At 39.6% G+C, this 21,196-nt stretch overlaps 1 long non-coding RNA gene across 1 annotated transcript; it reads left to right on the top strand.

Moving 5' to 3' along the window:
* The first annotated feature begins 10,202 nt into the window (after positions 1-10,202).
* LOC118225243 lies at positions 10,203-11,768 on the top strand. Its single transcript, XR_004764789.1, has 3 exons — positions 10,203-10,279; positions 10,624-10,745; positions 11,574-11,768. It is a non-coding gene; the product is annotated as an uncharacterized LOC118225243 (long non-coding RNA).
* Positions 11,769-21,196: the final 9,428 nt, after the last annotated feature.

The raw sequence follows: 21,196 nt of genomic DNA, 5'->3' as shown, positions 1-21,196 counted from the left end.
GATTTTTGGAGCAGTCTTTCCAGCACTGTCTTCGCCCTGATTTTGCCGGACGAACCGTTCTGGGTTGTTGCATTTTCATGGACTTTAGTTTGGTCTAGATAATATCAACAGGCTATTCATCTGATATAGGAGTACTTTTATGATATACTGTATCTGTAATCATCAAATGTCATTTTTAATACCTGTCCATAACATTAGTGTGGCATTTTTATTTATTTATTTATTATTATTTATTTGTTTATTTTGTAGTTATTTCATGTATGATTTTTTAAAATCTCATTGTTGAATATGAAATTAGTGTTAAATGGCATTCCTGTATTTATTCACCTCTTACAGAATTCATCTTTTCCCAAACTTAAGTAAAACATTCATACAGTGTGAATATGACATTTGAAAGGATCCATGGGTGTAAATGTGCACGTGTCAGCAGTGCTGAACAACTAGGCTTTCATTATCAGGACCTGAGAGAGGCTCTGATTAATTCCTCTGAGTGATGCAAAACCAATGTCATCGATTAGAAAATCAATCTCGTTTCATTGAGCATTTTGTTCATGCCCTTGCCTGAATCAGCATCTAATTCAGCTGTTCCTAAACTGTCGATTGGCACACACTGTTGGGTCACTGAAAAGGTTTGCATGGCTGCCTGCCATAGACCTTCCATTTATCACATTAATCAAGTAGAATATTATTGTGATGAGTCTGCACACAGATATTAACCAGAAGATTTTTATGTACATGCGACAGAATACAATACTTTTACATTGCAGCATGTGATACAATGTGCAAAGAACATGTAAAGAATAGAAACGTGACACATTTTCTCTTATTTATGTGTTAAATGTAGGTTTCATTACCATTCACAAAGTACTTTTCAGTTACATTTCAAAATACAGGTTCACAGGTAGATTGTAAGAATCCGTCATTTATTTTGATTAATTTTTTATTTTAGATCCAGATCTGCCCATGATTTCATTGATCAGATTTGTCAAAAGATCATAATCGATTTGAATGAACTTCTGAAGTATTTTCAAACTTTATCAGCACAGTTTACAGGCCATAGTCATGTCAAATAGCTCCTATCTCAAGGGGGGGCTGTTCTTTTCCTTAAGGGTAGTGACCCTCCAGTTTGTGGTTCGACGACGTGCTTTGGTAATCGACCTCGCCATTGCTGTTTTAAACTAAATACTTATTCTTGTGGAACATGGTTAAGCTTGTCATACTGCGTCACGTGGCAACCATTCTCGATACTGGTCTGAGAGAAACACATTGACAGCAGAGAAAAAAACAAGCAAATGAAAACGCAGCTAAAATGAAACACCTTGCATTTTGCCACTGCCAAAGGTGGAAATGCCGGAGAAAGAAAGAGAGTTGGCAGCTGGGGCTGAGCGACACAATGCTTGTGCCTTAATACCTCTATTTACTTACCTGGCTGGGAGGTTGATCAAAAGGAAAGGAGGTGTCAGAGAAAATGACAGACTAGGTTAATTATCTGTAGCTGCAGGGATTAGAGGCAGTCGAGTTGAACACAGTGTTCAGAGGGATGTCGTTGTGACAGCTGGCTTTATGTAGGAAGCCCCCATTGCTAGGCCACACTGTGCCCTCAGGTACTCCCTGTCTGAGAAGCAGGCTCAGGGAAGTCCCTTACCCTCTCTTTGCCCTCAGACAGGAGGAAGAAGAGAACCTGAACTGATTACAAAGGACGTGACGTGTCTGTCCAGGTTACCATAATTGACAGAAGCAGACAATGCCCTCGATGACCATGCCTGTTGGGTTCTGCAAGGCTTGCCAGGGGCAAGTGGATTGTCAGTGGATTAGGCTTTCTTCAGCCTCAGGTCATCATATACATGGGGCAAGGATCAAAACAAGAAAAGCAGCAGAGCTTTATTGGCCCATCGACCAGCCCAACGCAGCCTACCCTGCACTGTCAAGAGAGGAGGTGGGTGAGTATATACATGAGTATATATTGGGATGGTAGGTATGCCATCCCGCAAAGTTACGGCTTGGTGGGGCAGCATGCCTCATACAGTTTCAGGGGTTCCTACGGAAATGACAACACTGACCACAGACTCAGCCCTTAAAACATTGCCTTCTGTACCTTCTGACCTCAAATAAACAGACAGAATTCCAAACAACTTCACACATCTACACAATAAAGCCTCAGTTTTGAGTGAATGTGCATTTTTTCCTTCTTGTTCTTTTTCCTGCTGATCATCACCATCATAAATGCTCCAATACCACTATTAATAATTAAATAACTAGGCATTTAGCAACATCTACCAAAAATCAACATCTCATCTTGAAACTAGTCCATTGCAGGACAGTCAATAGCAGGCAAAAAGTTGCTGTCATAACTTTCTGGTCCTCATCTTGGTTTTGTGTGCAAGGTAGCTTGCTTGCTATCCAATAATTCCCGAAAAATAAAATAAAAATATTCCTTTTAAAGCTGTATAATGTCTGTGGGAACCTAATTTATATTTCTTTTAAATGTATTCTCTATCATTTCGCATGCAAACCTCACAGAACATAATTTCATGAACAGCTATATGACTTGAAGATAGGCCATAGAACCTCTAACTGAATTTGTAACAACTCACATTATTACTCTTTAACCAAAACATGGTGCAGCCAGCTACATAGGCATGTTTGTTTAATTCATAAAGCTGCTTGGCTACTTAGCTACACATCTTCATTAAACCAGCTACATGGCTAACTAGCTTGCTAACCTCAGCTCAGTTCAGTTAAAATGAAAAATCACGTTACTGAAGTGTAGCTTGCTAGCCAGCGCTACCATATGGCATCAATGAAATCGTTAATAATGTTAATCTAGCTGGACGCCTAATTAGTAGCTATCTAGCTATTCTTTGGATGTTTCATTCCAACACCGCATTAGCAAGCAACATTCCATGCTGTTACCTTATAATTTAAAAATACAATAGCTAGCTCGCCAGTGACATTAACTACAGTTTTAAAAAAATTGTCTACAGTTAACTAGCTAGCTGCACATGATCTGTAATGTTCAGGTTAGCTAGCCATCTAGCCAGTGAACAATACAACTGTTGGACCTGTGAAAAACAATTTAAAGATGAAAAAACACAGGACCAAGTCACATTAAATAATTTAGTTGACATAGGGTAGCATTGCTTTGGAATAGTGCTTGTTTAATTTGTGTGAGCTAAGCTAGCCAATATTGTGTGTTGTAACTTGGCTGCATGTTGATATCAACACTTTTAATGGCAGGCCTAGATTTAACAAATTATAATGACTCTTGGACAGTGCTTTGTTTGTATGAGTAACTTTTTTTGGAGCATTTTTGTACAGTGAAAATGTGTTTTTGTTGAGATGTATATATACTGTATACTCATTGGCCACTTTACTTGGTGCATCTACTTAGTACCAGGTAGGAGCCCCCTTTTGCCTCCAGAACAGCCTGAATTTTTTTGTGTCATGTATTCAACAAGGTGCTGGAAAGTGGAAACATTTTGGTCCATGCCGTCTAAATATCATTGCACAGTTCCAGCAGATTTTTCAGCCAAACATTCATGCTGCAAATTTCAAATCACACCGAAGGTACTCTATTAGATTCAGATCTAGGGACTGTGCAGGCCATTGGAGTAAACTGAAGTTACTTTCATGTTTGTGGAACCAACTTGAAATGATGTGTGCCTTTCATCATGATGAAAGTCTCCGTTTGAAAAAAGGTCATACATATACCATACCATAAAGTCAGCAACAAGGCTTACATATGCTGTGGCATTCAAATGATGCTCAGTTGGTATTAATGGGTCTAATGTGTGCCAAGAAAACATTTCCCACACCTTTACACCACCAGCCTGCATCATTGACACAAGGAATGAATTCATGCTGTTTTGCCAAATTCTGTCCCTACCATCTGCATGTTGTAGCAGAAATTGAGATTCCTCAGACCAGAGGATATTTTTCCAATCTTCAATTACCCAGTTTTGATGATCATGTGCCTACTGTAGCCTTCCTGTTTTTAGCTGACAAAGAGACAGAATGTCTGGTGATATAACTATTAGTTGCAGACTCTAGCCAGTTGGCAAAAAAAATCAAGTACTAAATATGATGACTTTAGTTAAGAAGTCTTATTTTGTCCAGTTACTTTTAGTCCCCAGAAATGGGGGGACTATGTATAAAAAGAGCCACTGGATATGGATGCAAATACTCTTAAATTAAGTTGACAATCTCATATTCATTGTTCCATTTGAAAACCAATGTGCTGCAGAGAGAGAAGGACAAATAAAGGTGTAACAGCTCTCTAAATTCTGAATCATTCCTTATTTATACAATAGATTACTATTGGCTACAGAAACAAAATTGTTGCTGTTGTGTCGCTGCTGGTATTACCACTAATTGCCTGCTTGCTGACAGAAGTGGATTATGAGAAGTAAACTGAGAGACCCACGGAAAGGCAACAATTAATTCCTTTACTGTAATTAAAACTCTCTGAACGCTTAAGGATACCCAGCTCCTAATGAGCCGTGACATTGCCATAATTCTGTGTACATGAAACAGTTTATTATACCAACTGCCGGCTTCCGCGCAATATTGCTCTAAGGGGCAGGAGAAAGGACTGGAGAGGGAGAGAGGGAAAGAAAGAATAACGGCTGTTCTCTCTTTCTGGCTCCTGAGAAGGAGGCGGGGGCAGGGGGAGGGGGAATAATGAAACATTACAGCTTTGTGGAATATGAAAAAAAAAATTAAAGGGGGGGGGGGGAGTAGGAATTGTGTCTGAAACATTTTGTATGACCTCCTCTCTCGCCCATCCATCAGAGAGGCCGACTCATTATTCTAACTAGCGGGCTCTTTTCTTCTGTTGCACCACGCCATCAGCTGCAATCTGCATGCCAATTATCGGCCAGACCCCCTGATACCTCTGCATGGAAAATGATCTGTCAAGGCAGAAAAAAAAAGAAATAGGAGAATAACGGAAGGCTTGCGCACCACAGCCCCAATCTCTCCTCTTTTTCTATCCACCACCAACCCCCCCCCCCCCACTCCACATTCTCTCCCTTTCTTTCACTTCCCTCTACAGTAGTGACAGGGCTTCCTGGAAAATTAATCTATGGAAAGTGGAGGGGGAAAAAAAATTATAAATGTAGCTATTCTCACATTCCGGCCGTTCAGCTCCTAATGCTCCAGAGGGCAGGGGAAGCGAAGTTTGCAATAATTGCCAAGGAGAGGGGTTTGATAACAAAGGGACACGCTCTCTGAATGTTAGACTAAGGGCAAGGGGATCGCAGAAACCACCCACTCCAGGCGACTGTGCCCTTCTGAGTAGATTCCAGCTTCTTTTCATTCCCCATCAAAGTTTCGTAAAATTACATGTGAGTGGATATTTAGCGGTGTTATATCAGCTCTGCTTTGCTTCTCATCTGTGGAGCCAGGAGACATTCCAACAATTAGCACCAAGTAAATAATCAAATGATTTAAAAATAGGAATGGCCACAACTAAAAAAAGAAAAAAGAAAAAAAAGTGCTACAGGCTTTTCAGACCTAGTGGAATCTTTTCAGTGCATTAAGGCATCAAAACGAGCAAATTACTCTTTAACACTTGATTATTTAAATAAGTCTGTAGATATAATACTGAAGTTTTAGTAAATAAAAAACAAGTAACCGATGAAGACATACTGTACATGCATGCCCACATAATATACACAGACATACACACATGCACAAGCACACATACAGTACATATGTATATGAAATAAATGGCCAGTCCTTTGCATTGTATACCATACAGAGCTAGTGTATCTTTAAATGTCATTGTGGCACACCCTATTGAGGTATTCAGTTTTGGCTGGTTATATTTACAATTTTGCAAGGGTCTTGTAATCAACTGTTGTACAGTAGTCATTACTTAGCAAGCAACTTAATTATTTCTGACTTGCTAGCTTGCTAATCTCATTCAAGATAAACATAATCTTGCAAGCAAATGGATAGTTATCGTTATCAGATAAAAGCTAATACATTATGAATTTGATGGTCCTCTTTATTTCCCTTGTGCTTCACTAACACAATCTCCTCATCCATCTTGACTGCAGTATCATTGGATTCTTGATCGGAACAGCAGCATATTACTCCAGTCCCTTCTATTACTTCAGTCTCGACCTTTTCGTGATTACATTGGGGGAACATTGTCCTTCCAGTATCCAGGATAATATTCAGTGTACTTACTTATGTAACATTGTGCTTAATAACTTCAAAAACATAAAAGTGATGGTACAGAAATTCACTTAAATTGTTCCTTCCTCCACTGGATACATAATAATAATAATAATAATGTTATTATTATTACAAAATAACAATAATTCAAAGGGAATTTTTTAAATGTGCCCAATCATAGCTACCTGCGTCTGTCTCTTATGAAGGTTTGAGATGAAACATTGATATCAGATTTAGAAACAATGCAAAAACATCACACACTGGGGTACAGTACCTAAATCTGTAATCATTAACTCTTATATGTTTTTCTGTACATACAAACAGTATGTAATGTTTTCTGGTATGGGGATGGGACGACATCAATACAATATTTAACTGTCCATCACTTTTGGCAATGTTCCAGTTCACATCACATCCTGTGCATGAAACACAAACCCTACTGAAGCTACCAACGAACGTTTACATTACAGTGTGAAATATCCTCACTATAAAATAACACTAACCTATTTAAAGTCACTCAATTTAAAAAATAACGTATATAACCAAAATATTTTGAGCAGTAATACTTACATAGATATGATGAAATTATATCTGTGTTCAGTAGATAGAGACAGAGAATTAATGCTGTCGTTCTCCTGTTCTGACTCCAGAAAACTATATTAGCTAGGTCTATCAGCAAATATATAGCTAAGCTATGCTCAGAAGTCCTCAATAATAATACTATTTTACAAAATAAGACGAACTGATTGATAAAATTTTGCCGGGTGCAGTGTCTTTTACTGCTACCACAGAGTGAGTACGTAAGGCGGGGATGATGATTCTCAACTTTCAGTTATGCAGGTTTATAAAACGCTATTTCAAAAGTAAAATTAGACATGTTATACATTCTTAGGGCTTATACTGTCACCTATTGGATATATTAATGGTCAATCAAGCCAGATTATACTACAAAGTGCGACAACACTGTAAACAGCATGTGTGCTATTACGCATTATTTTGGAAGGTACACAGGCGTCACAAACGGATTGTCCAAGACAATACATGACCACTCATATACAGTCTCGAAAGGGACATCTCTACACATAAAACCAATGTAAAATTGCATATTTATTCCATATTTAGTCCCAGATATTGACAGTATAAAGATTTGTCTTGTTTATTTCGTTATTCAGTAAGCAGCATTTTCACTGCTGTATTGGCATATCTTAGAGCTATTGTTGGGTTTATCTTGTTGCTATGACGGAATACGATTTTTTAGTGGTGGAAGAATATTTTTATGAATGTCCAGGTAGACACTTCTGTCTAGTGTGTCATGGGTGGGGATGTGGTTGGACATGAAACTGCAGGGAGATACTAGATAAATGAACGGCACGACAATGGTGGTGCTACAAAACTCCATATACGGCATAGTTGTTGTGTATTGTGTACTAATGAAACTAGAACACAGACATTACATGTGAACACTCAACATGTGAACAGTTCACATGTTAGGTAATTAAATACATATAAGATGAGAGCAGAAAAACTAATTTAATGCTATTTATTTAAAGTCACGTTGTGGTTCACATTTGAAAAAGACAGTCACATGTGAAAATGTGGAATTCCCATGTGAAGCTGCAAATTTCACATGCTTTCATGTCACATGTTTTGTTTTTGCATGTGTGAATTGTAGTTCATGTGAAAAAAGGAAAACATGTGAATATATGTGATTCACATGCAAAGATACAAATTTCACATGACTTCATGTGACCTATTTTCTTTTCACATGTGTAAATTTTCATTCACATGTGAAAAAAGCCAATTACATTTAAAAATGTCCAGTTCACGTGAATATTTTAATTTGTATCTAAAAATGTTAAATGCGTACGTGAAATTGTGATTTTCGCACGTGAAAAGTCAAATTTCAGGAGATTGTTTTCATCAGGGAGTGGACTGCAAATGATAATATTTCATCAAACACAGTATTAATTGAATGAAAGAGCCGTTGGAAATCAGCTCCCAGGGTGCTGTCATATGCATATGCCTGTGGATGGATTATGCCGCATGTTGCCGAAGAGTTTAAAAGTTAAACAATCCTGGGTTTTATATGATTTTCAGCTTTGGAAAATGTGTCCTTTACAAGAATTCCACAGCCAAAGGAAGGAACAATTGCTCTAAAGTGGATGTAGAGGATCTGGTCCTACTGTAGCCCTTTGTGTTGCATGTGTGTGTGCTTTGATTAAAGAAGGAAGAGGCTCTAAGCACTTTAAGGCCATTTTGTCTGTTTGTTTCACGCCCCCTTCCATATCCACCCTCAGAAAAGCTCAATATAGACAGTGGTACAAAGCCTTCTTTGAAACCCAGCTCTCCTTAGACTATCCTACATAAAGCTGCAGTCCATGGTGGCAAACATGATAAAGGGGAACAGGATCTGCTGTTACCTCAGTAAAAGGTAACAACATCAGGGCTGATTAGTTCCTAACCATCTATGATATTAATAGAGAGAGCACTCTGCCAGACTGTGGTACCTGAAGACAATTTCAAATAAGCATAAAGCATCAGCCAAAAAGTATTGTAAACCAGTTGCATGCATACAGGTCTAAGCAGTCTCCCATCATTTCAAACACCTTTACATCTTGACTGTTATTAACAGACTGTATTCTAATTTTCTCAGAGAAAAGAAATACAACCTTAACTGCTTTCAATGGTAATTCTGAACTTGGACCTATCAGACTGCTATACCCTTGAGTTATAATTAAGAATCGTGTCGTGAAGTCAGCGGTTGTCAATTACCACTCGCGCTTGCATGAGGGCGACCATCTTTCTGTGAGCAAGGCATGGAGACTGCATCCTTCACCGGAGAGGGAGACAGAGAGAAAATTAAGGAAACGGAGATTATCACGAATCGGGGATTCTGTGTTAGGAGGTGAGATTCAAAAGCGTACGATGGAACGTCCCCCCAAAACATGAGGCCATTATGATGGATTACCCAGAACGGGGACTTTGCTGGCGTATTAATTGAAGCTTTGGCTGCCGTCAGTTTCCAATTACTTTTTTTGTTAGCCTACGGTTAATGGCATGGCAGCAGACAGTGGATATGGCACCCGTTTGAATCAGGGTGCTGAGTACGGCGTGTTGGGGGTGGGGGTTGGGATTGCTATTGTGGATGGGGAGTGCAGAACTGGTGGAAGGAGACTCACATCCCAGCACTGATATAGGGCACACATATCCTGCAGATTCAATGCATTGACAGCATATACAAAGTCCATGAAAGGCTAAGCAATGTAAATCACTTGTGATATATCCTCATAATACCCACATAAGTGCCTCAGAGTGCTGTGGCGTGATGACAAAGATTACTTTTTCCTTGAAACACAAGATCCTTACAAAAGTAATACAGCTACAAATGTTTGTATTGTTTGTCTTATTTTACTGTATCAATGTATGTTTGTTCCACTGTACGTGCAGCTTGTGACGCAAGACACATTTCTGACAATAAAGTATAATCTAACTTAAATATTAGTATCATTATGTAGCTAAGAAATAAATGGAAAAAATGCTCTCAACTCAACAATGTGAACTTGGGTGCCGGTCCAACATTAAATATGCAAAAATGAGAAAAGGACTGCACTAACATAAATTATTTTTATATATCTTTTATTTGCATGAGCGTTTTGCCACTTTTTGACACGCTGAAGGTGATTTTGCCCAAAACATTTGTGCATATAAAAGATTTGCAAAAATATTTTATGGTAGTGTGGTCATTATCACATTTTCGTCATTATGTATCGCTCATCGATGAATGCTTTTTCTCCACTGCAAACTCTCCACGGCTGTTTTGTTCGAGTCATTCGAGCTGGCTAACGTTCAGCTCAGTGCTGCTAAGCTAATATATATTCAGCTGCAGAATATCTTTAATCATTAACCTGAAGAATGAGCACACTTAAGTGGTTAAACATATTCAATTAAGCAAATAATTAGAGGAAGGAAAGAGAAGGGGAGATATGAAGGAGCAGCAGAGGAGCATTTGGCCCCGAGGGCCAGCAGCCGGGGGCCAGTCTCGCTGCGGACGCCAGTGTAATGAAGTGGGAGATATTCTGCGCCATCAGTCATCTCTGTCAGTCATAATTCAGTGACTATTAGTTCATTTTGTGTTAAGAAGCACGCCCGTCTGCTCAGCTCAGCTTAAGTAGCCATTAAGATTGAATTACGAGCTTTACTGATGCACTAAAACATACAGTCATAATACAAATATTCACCTGCCAGCTATAAATTAGCCTCTCTGGGAAGATGAATAACGTGGCGGTAACAGGCAGGTCCTCAATGGGAGGAAAGGCCTGCTTTTTGGCCATCTCTCCCACGCACTCTGCAGTATGCTGTGTGCATGTCCTGCATTTCATCAGGAAACGAGGACTGAGAGGGACAGACAAATCACAAACAGGTATTTATTTTTTCTTACAGGCAAGTGAATGTCCAATTTGACAACCACGAGGGCTGACATGCTGGCTGACAAGAGGAACATGCGGATCACTTGGGCGTTTTCAAGGCAGCGATGATACGAAAACAAATGGCTAGCCTTTGGGGTCAGTGAACATCCAAACATTTCCAACCAGCTTTCCTTGAAATTATTTAAATGACCTGTAATAACGCCACTTGGGCAAAGGATTTCACCTTTGAAAAGATTCTTTATATTCTGTGAACTTGTGAATGTGAGAGGTACTCAGGTTTCAGTATATATATATATATATATATATATATATATATATATATATATATATATTTATTTCAGCCCCCCCCCCCTCCAGCCTGTCTATTGAGCACTACAAGGAACATAATTACCACCTCAGTGGAGAGTATCTCATTTCATCTTCGATAATCTTTTTTTTCTGTTAATGTATTATTAATTGGGTTCCCTACAAACAGATTAAATGAGTGGGAGAAAAGCAGAAGCAATTTGTTAATTATGTATGCATTCAAAGTACCTGCATATCAACCTCTCAAAGTTAGTGGAGCAGAGAGGATTCCTCTAGCGGGTGTAGATTAGTGAATTGCATTATTACTGAGAGAAAAGGTATGGCTGTGCTTTGAGTTTTTACTATTGTCAGGAAGCCTGACCGTGCGCATAATTCAGAAGAATATTGCCTCTGCTCAGCATGTCTTAGTTTCAACTACATCCTGATTTTTATCGGGAGATGAATTAAACCTTGATTTTCGTCTATTCAGCAAGACAGCCATGTGATTTATATTATTTTACACTCTACCAGTCCCTATGAAGGTATGCAAATGTGCGCGTAGTTTTTTATTTATTTATTTATTTATTTTTTTTGGTGATGGCTTCAGAACCGCAATAAAAAGTGCTTGACACTGATTTCTATTTATTTATTTCATTCTACCTTTTTTCCTCCTTTCAGACCCTTTGAGTCCGGACCTGGTCTCAGAGGATAGCCGGCTGCAGGAAAAAAGCAAATTAAAATCCCTCCGCTAATGTGTCGGCCGGTAATGAAATAAGAATCTGACACTTACTTGCATTGAAATGCAAAAGAGGTGTCCCCCTGTTACCCTGGCAATTTATCATAAAAGGCAGCGAAATTCTACTTAATATACATGAGGTACAGTGAATTATTACCAGGCTCGTCATTATAACAAACTTCTCAAAATACACGCACAAAAGGGTCAAGTATATTATTTTTGCTTGCGTCACTCTAATGGATAATCTAAATTGCCTGCAGGAGTCGTGAAATCTGAGGCTCGCTTTGAACTTGTTTTAGTTCAGAGCCCTTTCACTTTGCATGTTTCTTTCTCTCCCTCTTTTTCTTGCCAGCTTGGTTTTCCTCCTTTGGAAAAGATAGAGGTTGAGGATGATTTTTTTTATTTTTTAAAGAGAGGGCCAACTGGCTATATCAGAAAGAAGGTTATTTCCAGTCCTCTAATTCATCTCTGCCAACACAGTCTCTAGGCTTTAGATTTTTTTTTCATTCCATCTCTCTCTTTAATGTGGCCTAGTACTGGTTGTACCCCATTCACCTTGTTAATACTGCGGAAAAGGGCAATGCCTTACCGGTGGGATGCAAAATATTAGAATATGCACAATGTTGTTTTAGTCCCTGGGCTATGATCTGCTTAGTAGCTGCCATTATTTCTTTGGGCTTTCTATGAAGGAAAAATAATTTTCAAACGTATAATTCCCTAATCTAAAATAAATGCAATGCAATTATAGAGTATAGACTGATTATTTTCTCTAAGTTATTTTATATACAGCACGCTATAAATCTTGCTGATATGACACCTTAGAGATGATATTTTGGGGGCAATGTCCAAAAATAACTATGAAAAGCCAGAAGATTTGATGCCAACAAATATAATAGTGCTAAAAAAACACAGAAATGCTACTAAAAACATACATTTAGGCAATATCATACATACGCATCTTAAAAATAGCATGACATAATAGGAATAGTAAATATTTAACATTCATTATCAGATAGTGGAAATAGTTGGCCAAAGCCGTATGTAGAAGATCTGCTTTACTAAGCAATCAGATTGATGATAAATCTTTTGCAAATGACATTAACTACTGGATAGTCTTTGCATGTTTACCAGCGGCCCCTGCGACAAATCTTTTCAAATGTGATGGAGGGAATGCCGTTTTTTTCTTTTCAGACACAAGCAGAACATCAACATTGAGAATTAGAGGAGGTCAAATTCAGGGTTGCAAACTCAGGGTTGCAAACAAGCAGACAACATATAATGGTCCATAATCTCTGGTTAATACCTTTTGTCAAATACATCATTGGTGGGTGTTGCAATGTCTGGGTGTTGCTATGATTAGAATTTTTTCTAGAGCACTAATACAATATCTCACCGAAAAGCTGAAGGAAATATTGCTAATAAAACCTGTGTGTGTGTCGACATGTTTTACTATCTTTGTGAGAACCAAATGTCCCCACAAGGATAGAAAGATGAGGAAAATTACACAAGGTGGGGACCTTTTGCTGGTCCCCACAAGTTCAAGAGGCTGTTTTAGGGTTAGGACTTAGGGTTAGGGTTACAATTAGGTTAAGATTAGGGTTAAGGTTAGGCATGTAGTGGTTGGGGTTAGGGTTAGAGGTTACGGAATGAATGTAGTCAATGGGAAGTCCTCACAAGTATAGCAATAAATTCTTACGTGTGTGTGTGTTTTGTGCGTGTATGTGGATAGGAGTGGAAAGGTGGTTAGTGTGACTGAGTGGGAATGTTAGGGACTGATGACATGGAGGTCCATCTGTAAACCTCCATCTGTCATCATAGTCTAAACAGCTGCCATGCCAGTCTAATGTGGCTTGTACTTCTTCAAATGCAACCTTTTCATTAGCTTTTTCAGTACCATACATTTACCAAGGCAGATATAAAACCAAAAAAGTCAGAATGCCATCAGCTTCCACAAAGACCTCATGCAACTGATAATGATACAAAATATATGTACATTTTGAACAAATATGAACAAATGAGGCATGTTGTAAGGCACGTTGAAGTGACTTGAAATGTCTCTGTACAGCTTCATAGTCCTGTTCCATGCATCTGTACTGCATGAATAAGGGCCGAAATGCTTTCCCCTGAATTGACAAGGAGCTGCACTACTATATTCTTATTGTTGAATTGTGAGCAATGAAATGTGCTGTAAATGGATAGGTAGCATCTACAAAACCAAGGCTTGCAGAAATAGAACTGTGGTCTCCAAAGAAGGCAGCATTGGAATGGCACTCCTGTGGCCCATTCTTCAAACAAAACATAGAACACTTGTCTCATGACTCAGGAGACACACTGTCACAATGGTTCTGGTCATGATTTCAAACTGTGTGAGCATTTGCCATGGATTCAGGTCCAAGTAGTTGTGGAACAAGTGACAAGTGTCCTCATAAACATCAAGAAGGAGATGGGGAGTCTTCAACCCAGCAGAAAGTCCATCACATCTGGCTGAGCTCCCTCCCCTGGCGCCAAGCTCAGCTCTGCTTCATTGACACGGAGGCCCGATACTGGAGAGCCCTTTAATTTCCACGCAAGGAGTCAATGCTGATTAAAATATCCATACCACATTCAGATTTACAATTTACAGCCCGCGCTTTCTCAATTAAACTTCCCGAGCCAAGTGAATGGAGGAGGGGAGACTGGCAGCCGACAGAATTACTAATGCTCCCGGTCAGAATTTATTCTCCTGACAATTAGGAGCAATTTGTTTCCTGTTAACTCAGCCTTAAGGGTCCACATGGCGCAGTTGGCTTGAGACAGGGTGGCCTGCCTACTGCCACCTCCCGCTCCCTCCAATTTATTTTGGCAAAGCTTTTATTTTTGGTGTTTAGGCGGGGGCTGTCTCCCAGATTACCCCACCTTTTGGGGGCAGAATTGAAGCTCACAGCAGAGAACAGCCTGCTGTGGATGAAAGTGAAATGCTACGACAAGCATCAGCCCATTCTTTCTCTTTAGAGTGATACATGAATAAACATATTTAAGCATATTAAAACAGTGAGGCATCTTCAGTGTATTTATATCAGCATGTTTTTACCATGTGAATAGCAAACTACATATATGCAGAAGTGAGAAGTCAAGGACGCAATCTTTAAAAAAAAAAAGTATTTAAATCTTTATTTTGTTTTTCATTTTACATTTGTTTTAATGGATAAGTATACCAGCAAAAATACATATATATGTACATCCATAAATATACAACAACAACAGCAGCAATAATATTAATAATAATAATTAAAGCCGCAAGCGGCGTTGGGAGGGGTCCAAGCATTGGCACTATTGCTCCCCCTATGGAGCAATTTTTAACCCTCCTAAGATGTTCAAATTAACAACCCAATAAATAAACAACCCAATATAGGATTGCTAGTGGGTCACATCCAGCTCTTTCCAATTGTCACCATACACACGCCTCCCCTCTAAGTTTGTCATCTCAAGAATATCCTTTTGCATAGATGGTGTTATGAAGAGTTAAAATGCAGACTTTATGTCTTGTACATGACTGCTAGCATATCTGGTGGGGCCTGGAACCATTTTGATGACATTAGCAGCACTAAGTCTACCCTGTCTTTCAACTGGGGATCCGAACCATAGTAGTTCTCCATTTTTGGAAGTGAACATGTCAGTTCTTGGTGGTTGAGAGATGACAGGGGGGTTTCTTGGGGGTTGAGAGATGACAGGAGGGTTTATTGGTGGTTGAGAGGCGACAGGAAGGTTTCTTGGTGGTTGAGAGATGCCCGGGAGGTTTCTTGGGGGTTGACAGATGACATGAGGGTTTCTTGGTGATTGAGAGATGACAGGACGGTTTATTGATGGTTGAGAAACAAAAGGAGGGTCAGAATGTGGTATCAGAGATCTCGTGGGAACTATGTTTTCTCCTCACACACACGCACACACACACACATACGCATGCTCTCTCTCCCACACACACACACACAAATTAATGTGAAAGTGCCCTCAGCCAACACAACAAAAATAAGATCAAAATGATAGTTTTATATAACAATAGAGCTTGGGGTCAAAATGACCCCAACAACACCGATGCGTACAACATGTGTACAGGACATTGAAAATATTTTTTTTCTGTTAATTTCATGTTTGCCATGTTTTCCCTATAAAGTTAGGAAAAGTCATGAAATATCTAGCTGAAAAAAGTATGGTAACCATATTTTTAGAGACAGTAAACATTGAATGGGGTCAAATTGACCCCAAACATAAGAGGAGGGTTAAATGGTTTTGTCTTCATGATCATATACCTTCACCCAACATATCTACTGCATCGCCATGGATGTCTCCTAGCCGCTAGGCGTAAAGGTCTTTACTATGTCGTAACACTAAAGGCTGTTTTATACTTCTGCATAGTACACGTAAAAATGGGTCTGTGAAGGGGTTGTGCTCAATGTGCGGTTGCAGACCAAGGCCGCGTTGAAGACGCATACTTCCTTTAAAATTAAAAGCACGTAGATAGTAACCAGTGCCCGCATACGCCGTAAAGAAGATGATTGGTTGACTGCTGACATGAGGTCACTGGCATACGGCTCTGACTAACAGGTTATAACAGTTGTTTCACCAAACCGATAGGCAACATTAAATATGTGACTAAATGCGCTTTTGTCAGGTGAATGTCTTGTACATGACTGCTAGCATATCTGGTGGGGCCTGGAACCATTTTGATGACATTAGCAGCACTAAGTCTACCCTGTCTTTCAACTGGGGATCTGAACCATAGTAGTTCTCCATTTTTGGAAGTGAACATGTCAGTTCTTGGTGGTTGAGAGATGACAGGGGTGTTTCTTGGGGGTTGAGAGATGACAGGAGGGTTCATTGGTGGTTGAGAGGTGACAGGAAGGTTTCTTGGTGGTTGAGAGATGACAGGAGGGTTTCTTGGTGATTGAGAGATGACAGGGGGGTCTTTTGGTGGTTGAGAGATGACAGGACGGTTTATTGGTGGTTGAGAAACAAAAGGAGGGTCAGAATGTGGTATCTCAAAGGCTTCATTCTCATCATCAGAGGAGGATGCCACATAGTCAGGGTCCTCCTCAACATTATCCTCAGTCTCAGACATATCCTCATCTAAATAATTTTCACCCTCCAAGATGTGTGACAGAACCTCAGTAGCAGAAAATATACGCCTCTGTCTAGTGGTCATTGTCAAAATCTTTAGTTGAGGCACAAATGCAAAAAGAAATGGTTTAGAGGGCTGTGTGTGCAGCCCTTATTATAAGTTTGCCCCCGCCCCCATGCTGCGAGAATGATCAGAGATCTCGTGGGAACTATGTTTTATCCTCACACATCAGATTACTTGCGTTGCAATGGATGTCTTCTAGCCGTTTGCCGTAAAGAAGTTTACTAGATGTCGTAACACTTTAGATGTGGAGCTACAGCTCTTCAGCACCGCAACTAATAAAAAAAAGTCCAAATGGTGGGCAAACAATAAAAAATGGGCGGACATAAGTGGCCCCAATAGTAAAGTTGTAGAGCACATTCAGATGCATCAGTCGATGAAGTTTTGTGTTGATCTGACTTATGGAGTTATGGCCTCATAAAGTATGACCCTTTGTTATAGCGCCACCATCTGGCCGACATAGGTGATTTGTAGTGCCTGAGTAGTGGGGGGCCATAGGAACCCACCTACAAAATTTGGTTGCTGTAGGACTTATGGTTGCTGAGCCTCAGACACTTTTAGCGGAGAAAAATAATAAGAATAATAATAATACTCCTAACAAATACAATAGGGTTCCACCAGCTTCGCTGCTTGGACCCCTAATAATAATAATAATACTAATAATAATAATAGCTAAAAGCAGTGATTACAGGGCCAGGTACTGATAAAACACATCAAAGAGCAGAAAATATAAATTTGCAATTGTGGATATATTTCCATAATAATAAATTAAGCGTAATTGTTTTGTTCCATTTAATGCCAGCATAAGAGTTGCCATATTAATCATACTCTTCTGCTGCATTCAGATCTATTCAAATCAGTGCCCATAAGCAGACAGTATTTATTGTGAACCAAGGACAAAAGAATGTTGAAACTGAATGGGAAACTGTGACAAAGAACAAAAATATGAAAATGAATGATATTTAAATAGGAGTTGATATTTACCATGGATGCACATCCCTGACATCTGAGTGATTCCATGGCTTGTATTTCAATATGTATTCTGAGACTCAGAACAACAGTTCGACAGTTAGGAACAGTTAGGAACTTGCAAGGACCTTTTTGGGTTAACAGATAATAACACGTTTAGGGTGAAACTGGTGAATTCTATGTATGTTGCCCTGAGAAAGATGTTTCTGTATGAGTGCCTCCAAGTGACTGGGAAGTCTACTAAGAGATTTGTCTTTATGCATAGGCTTCAACCCTCACAATGAATTCTTATTTTGAGCTGATGGTATCGTGACAGAAGAAGAAGAATAAAACTTAAAAAGAAGAAAAAAATAAAAAGGTTGGCCATGAAATAATAATAATAATAATAATAATAATGGCTTTATATACATGAGCAAGTGCTGTAGCAATTAAAACATTCTGTCTCAGTGCAATAGCTGGATGATGTATCTATGCTCACTGGTCTTTCCTACTTCTGCAGTGGCATTCTATTGTGTCCAGAAAAAATTATTCTGAAATGCTTTAGCAGTTTCAAAATAATTTTTTTCTTAAGAAAAAAGACAGACCATGGATTGGAGATATAGCCATAAGACACAGAAAAGCGACACTGGCAATTTTGAAAGGTCTTCCCTGTGACTTTTAGAGTATTTTGTTCCTTGTTTGGGGATGACTTTATATTGCAAAGTTCCATCTGTTTCCCAAAATCACTTTTCTGGCGTGGAGAATTTGTTTTCAGGGCCCATAAAATAGCCTTTTCTTATTTTCCGGCAACACTGTGTGAAGTGGAAAATCTTTCACATAATGTATCCTTAAAAGCACATTATTCTGTCCCATACACCGTTGAGAGTTAAGTATGCGGTTAATATTTACAGTCATGAAAACTGAGAGAAAGGAAAGGATTTCGCCGGGAAATAAAAAAACCCCCCACCCACATATACACACTCACTCACTCCAGCAGCACTCCAACAATTGCTCTTCACAATCCTATCCTTAATGCCTAAGACCCACATAAAAGAAGAGAGTTTAAGAATATGAGGATAAGCCTTTTCAGCTTTCTAAGTCTTAAGGCTGGTTTATGCTTCATGAATACTGAGCATCGGCTGCGGTGCTGTTGCCACTTTAAATAGATATTACAATGATTCGGGAACAATGCACTCCACTGATTCCCCCAGACACAAAAAATACATATATGTGTATATATACCGAATAGAGGCAAACATTAGCGCTCGATGACAATACACGCATTTCTGACGGAGAATGGGAGAGCAAGATTAATGTCTCACCAACTGAACAGTGAGTTGCCACTTTGGGTTTTTTGCTGGTGTGGAGATGATTTGAGTGCCAAAATCCCCCCTGAGCACAATGCCAAGCTGCTGATACAACGCAGAGACACAGGGTCACCTCCCCTGTGGAAGACAAAGGGGACAATGCAGAAAAACTGTGCCTGGGAGCACTGGGGAGTCGAAAAACCGCAACAAAACAAAAGGTCGCAACACCGACCTCTTCTGCAGCGAACCACCAAATCCGAAATTTTCGTCTGCGTCAAAACAGCCGAGTTTGAGCAGCCGTCTGCTTGTCAGGTGTCACTTTCCTACTCTACTTTTTCGACTTTTTCCTTTTCGTACTGGGGAATTTTTGAGTGTAAATGAAATACATGTGACTTCCGGAATTTAAAGCTGTGTGGCTTGTTTGGGGGGGGGGGGTGGCAGGGGGGGTGGTGGATGTCAGTTTCGTAATGGTGATAGTTATGTGGGCTGGTGTGGAGGGGTTTGAGGGGTTTTGGGGGGTGTTATTCCAGCTAACCCAACTCCAGCAGTTAAGCTTGTCCAAGTAGCCCCAGGGCTCTGTGACGACTCAGCCCCACGGAGCCTGAGCTCCCAATCCTAGATTAGCCTCTCTCCTTGTCTTAATCCTGCAGAATCACTGCATGCCGACTCTGATACCTCTCCACAATTATTGCACCCTCCGTAATCTCTTGCCTCCCTCCATTTTCCCCTCCGCATTTCATTCAAGAGGAGGGGAAGAGGTTAGCACCCCATGTACCCACAGACCCCACAGCAATGTAACATCTGTACAGATAACAGGCTGTGTGTATTTCAAAGGTGACCAGGGCTAGTCCGTAGATTTGGGCTCATTCTCACAACTGCCGATAGCTAGTCCTGAGTAACAGTTTAAAGGATTAAATGGGTCCATGTGTACATGCCAGCCTCTATTTCAAGAAATGTCCAATGAATATATTAATTCAATTCATTTACAAGGTTGAAAGCTGTCGACATTTCCAACAAACAGATGCGCGGGCCTCCTGATCTTTTAACAGGTCATATATTTATCGCTGACCACACAGAGATGTCATGTGACCTTTGATCCCCAGCCGAAGCGGGCTTGCGCCCCACTTGCAAAAATGTCTCGGGAGAAGCTGCCACTGAATGGTGTGTCTTTTAGACTTTTGGTAGTTGGTACATTTTACGTTTTTTTAAGTCTCTTCTTCTGCTAAAGCTGCTCTGCATCTTCTCTACAATGCAGCAGCGCTTACAAGAAGGAGAGACATGCTCAAATGAATCATCCTAGCTTAACACGGCTTGTCTGCCTCTATCCTCGGTGCCTTAAATGTGTTTATTTGCCTGCAGGGTTTTGCTTTTTTTTCTCTCTTCCTTTCTTTTTTAACCAGGGTATAATTTTTTCATTTTTTTTATTTCAAAACCTAAATGGACTTCCTCAAATCGATCAATACCTTATTGTGAGTGTGACGAAAATCAGGCATGGGAGGGGGCCAGACGATATGACAGATGTTATTTACAATCCGGCTTCTCCATTTGGTCTTTTCTAAATACATACAATGGCATATCGAAAGGAATTTCAAAAGCTGTTTTAAATTGATTTAAGTTAGCCCCTTGTCATGAAGCTCTGTGTTCACAAGTATCATAAAGATGACTAGCAGCAGAGAAAAACTGTCTCCCTTGAGCGGTCTAAGCTATTATAGTCTGCTTCCCAAGCCTTGGATTTTAAAAGGACCAAAACTGGGTAGATTTGCTTAGAAGTCCTTTCAAAAGATTTTTTTTTTTCTGTGCAAGAGATATCATTGAGAATAAACAGGTTTGTTTCTGAAAAAGAGAGAAACGTCATCTATCGCATAGAATGCACTGCTAATGATTGTTCAACTGGTATTAAAATCAGGCAAAAGTGCAAGGCCGTCAACATCAGTATATCCATATCGAATCTTGAACCATGTCCTCAAAAATTGTGAATAAAAAAATCAAGAGGCATCACAAATGTGCCGATTAACATAAAGCATCATTAACGAGACGGAAAATAAAATGGAAATTGGCAAAAGGGCTTTTCGGTGTCCTTCAGAAATGATATGATTGTGTTATTTGTTGATGGAAAAATATAGTCACCCATACATTTTTCAAGGGCTTCTTTTGT

The sequence above is a fragment of the Anguilla anguilla genome, chromosome 4 (genome assembly GCF_013347855.1).
Source record: "Anguilla anguilla isolate fAngAng1 chromosome 4, fAngAng1.pri, whole genome shotgun sequence".
NCBI classification, from domain to species: Eukaryota; Metazoa; Chordata; class Actinopteri; order Anguilliformes; family Anguillidae; genus Anguilla; species Anguilla anguilla.
This window is presented reverse-complemented; position numbering and strand designations above follow the sequence as displayed.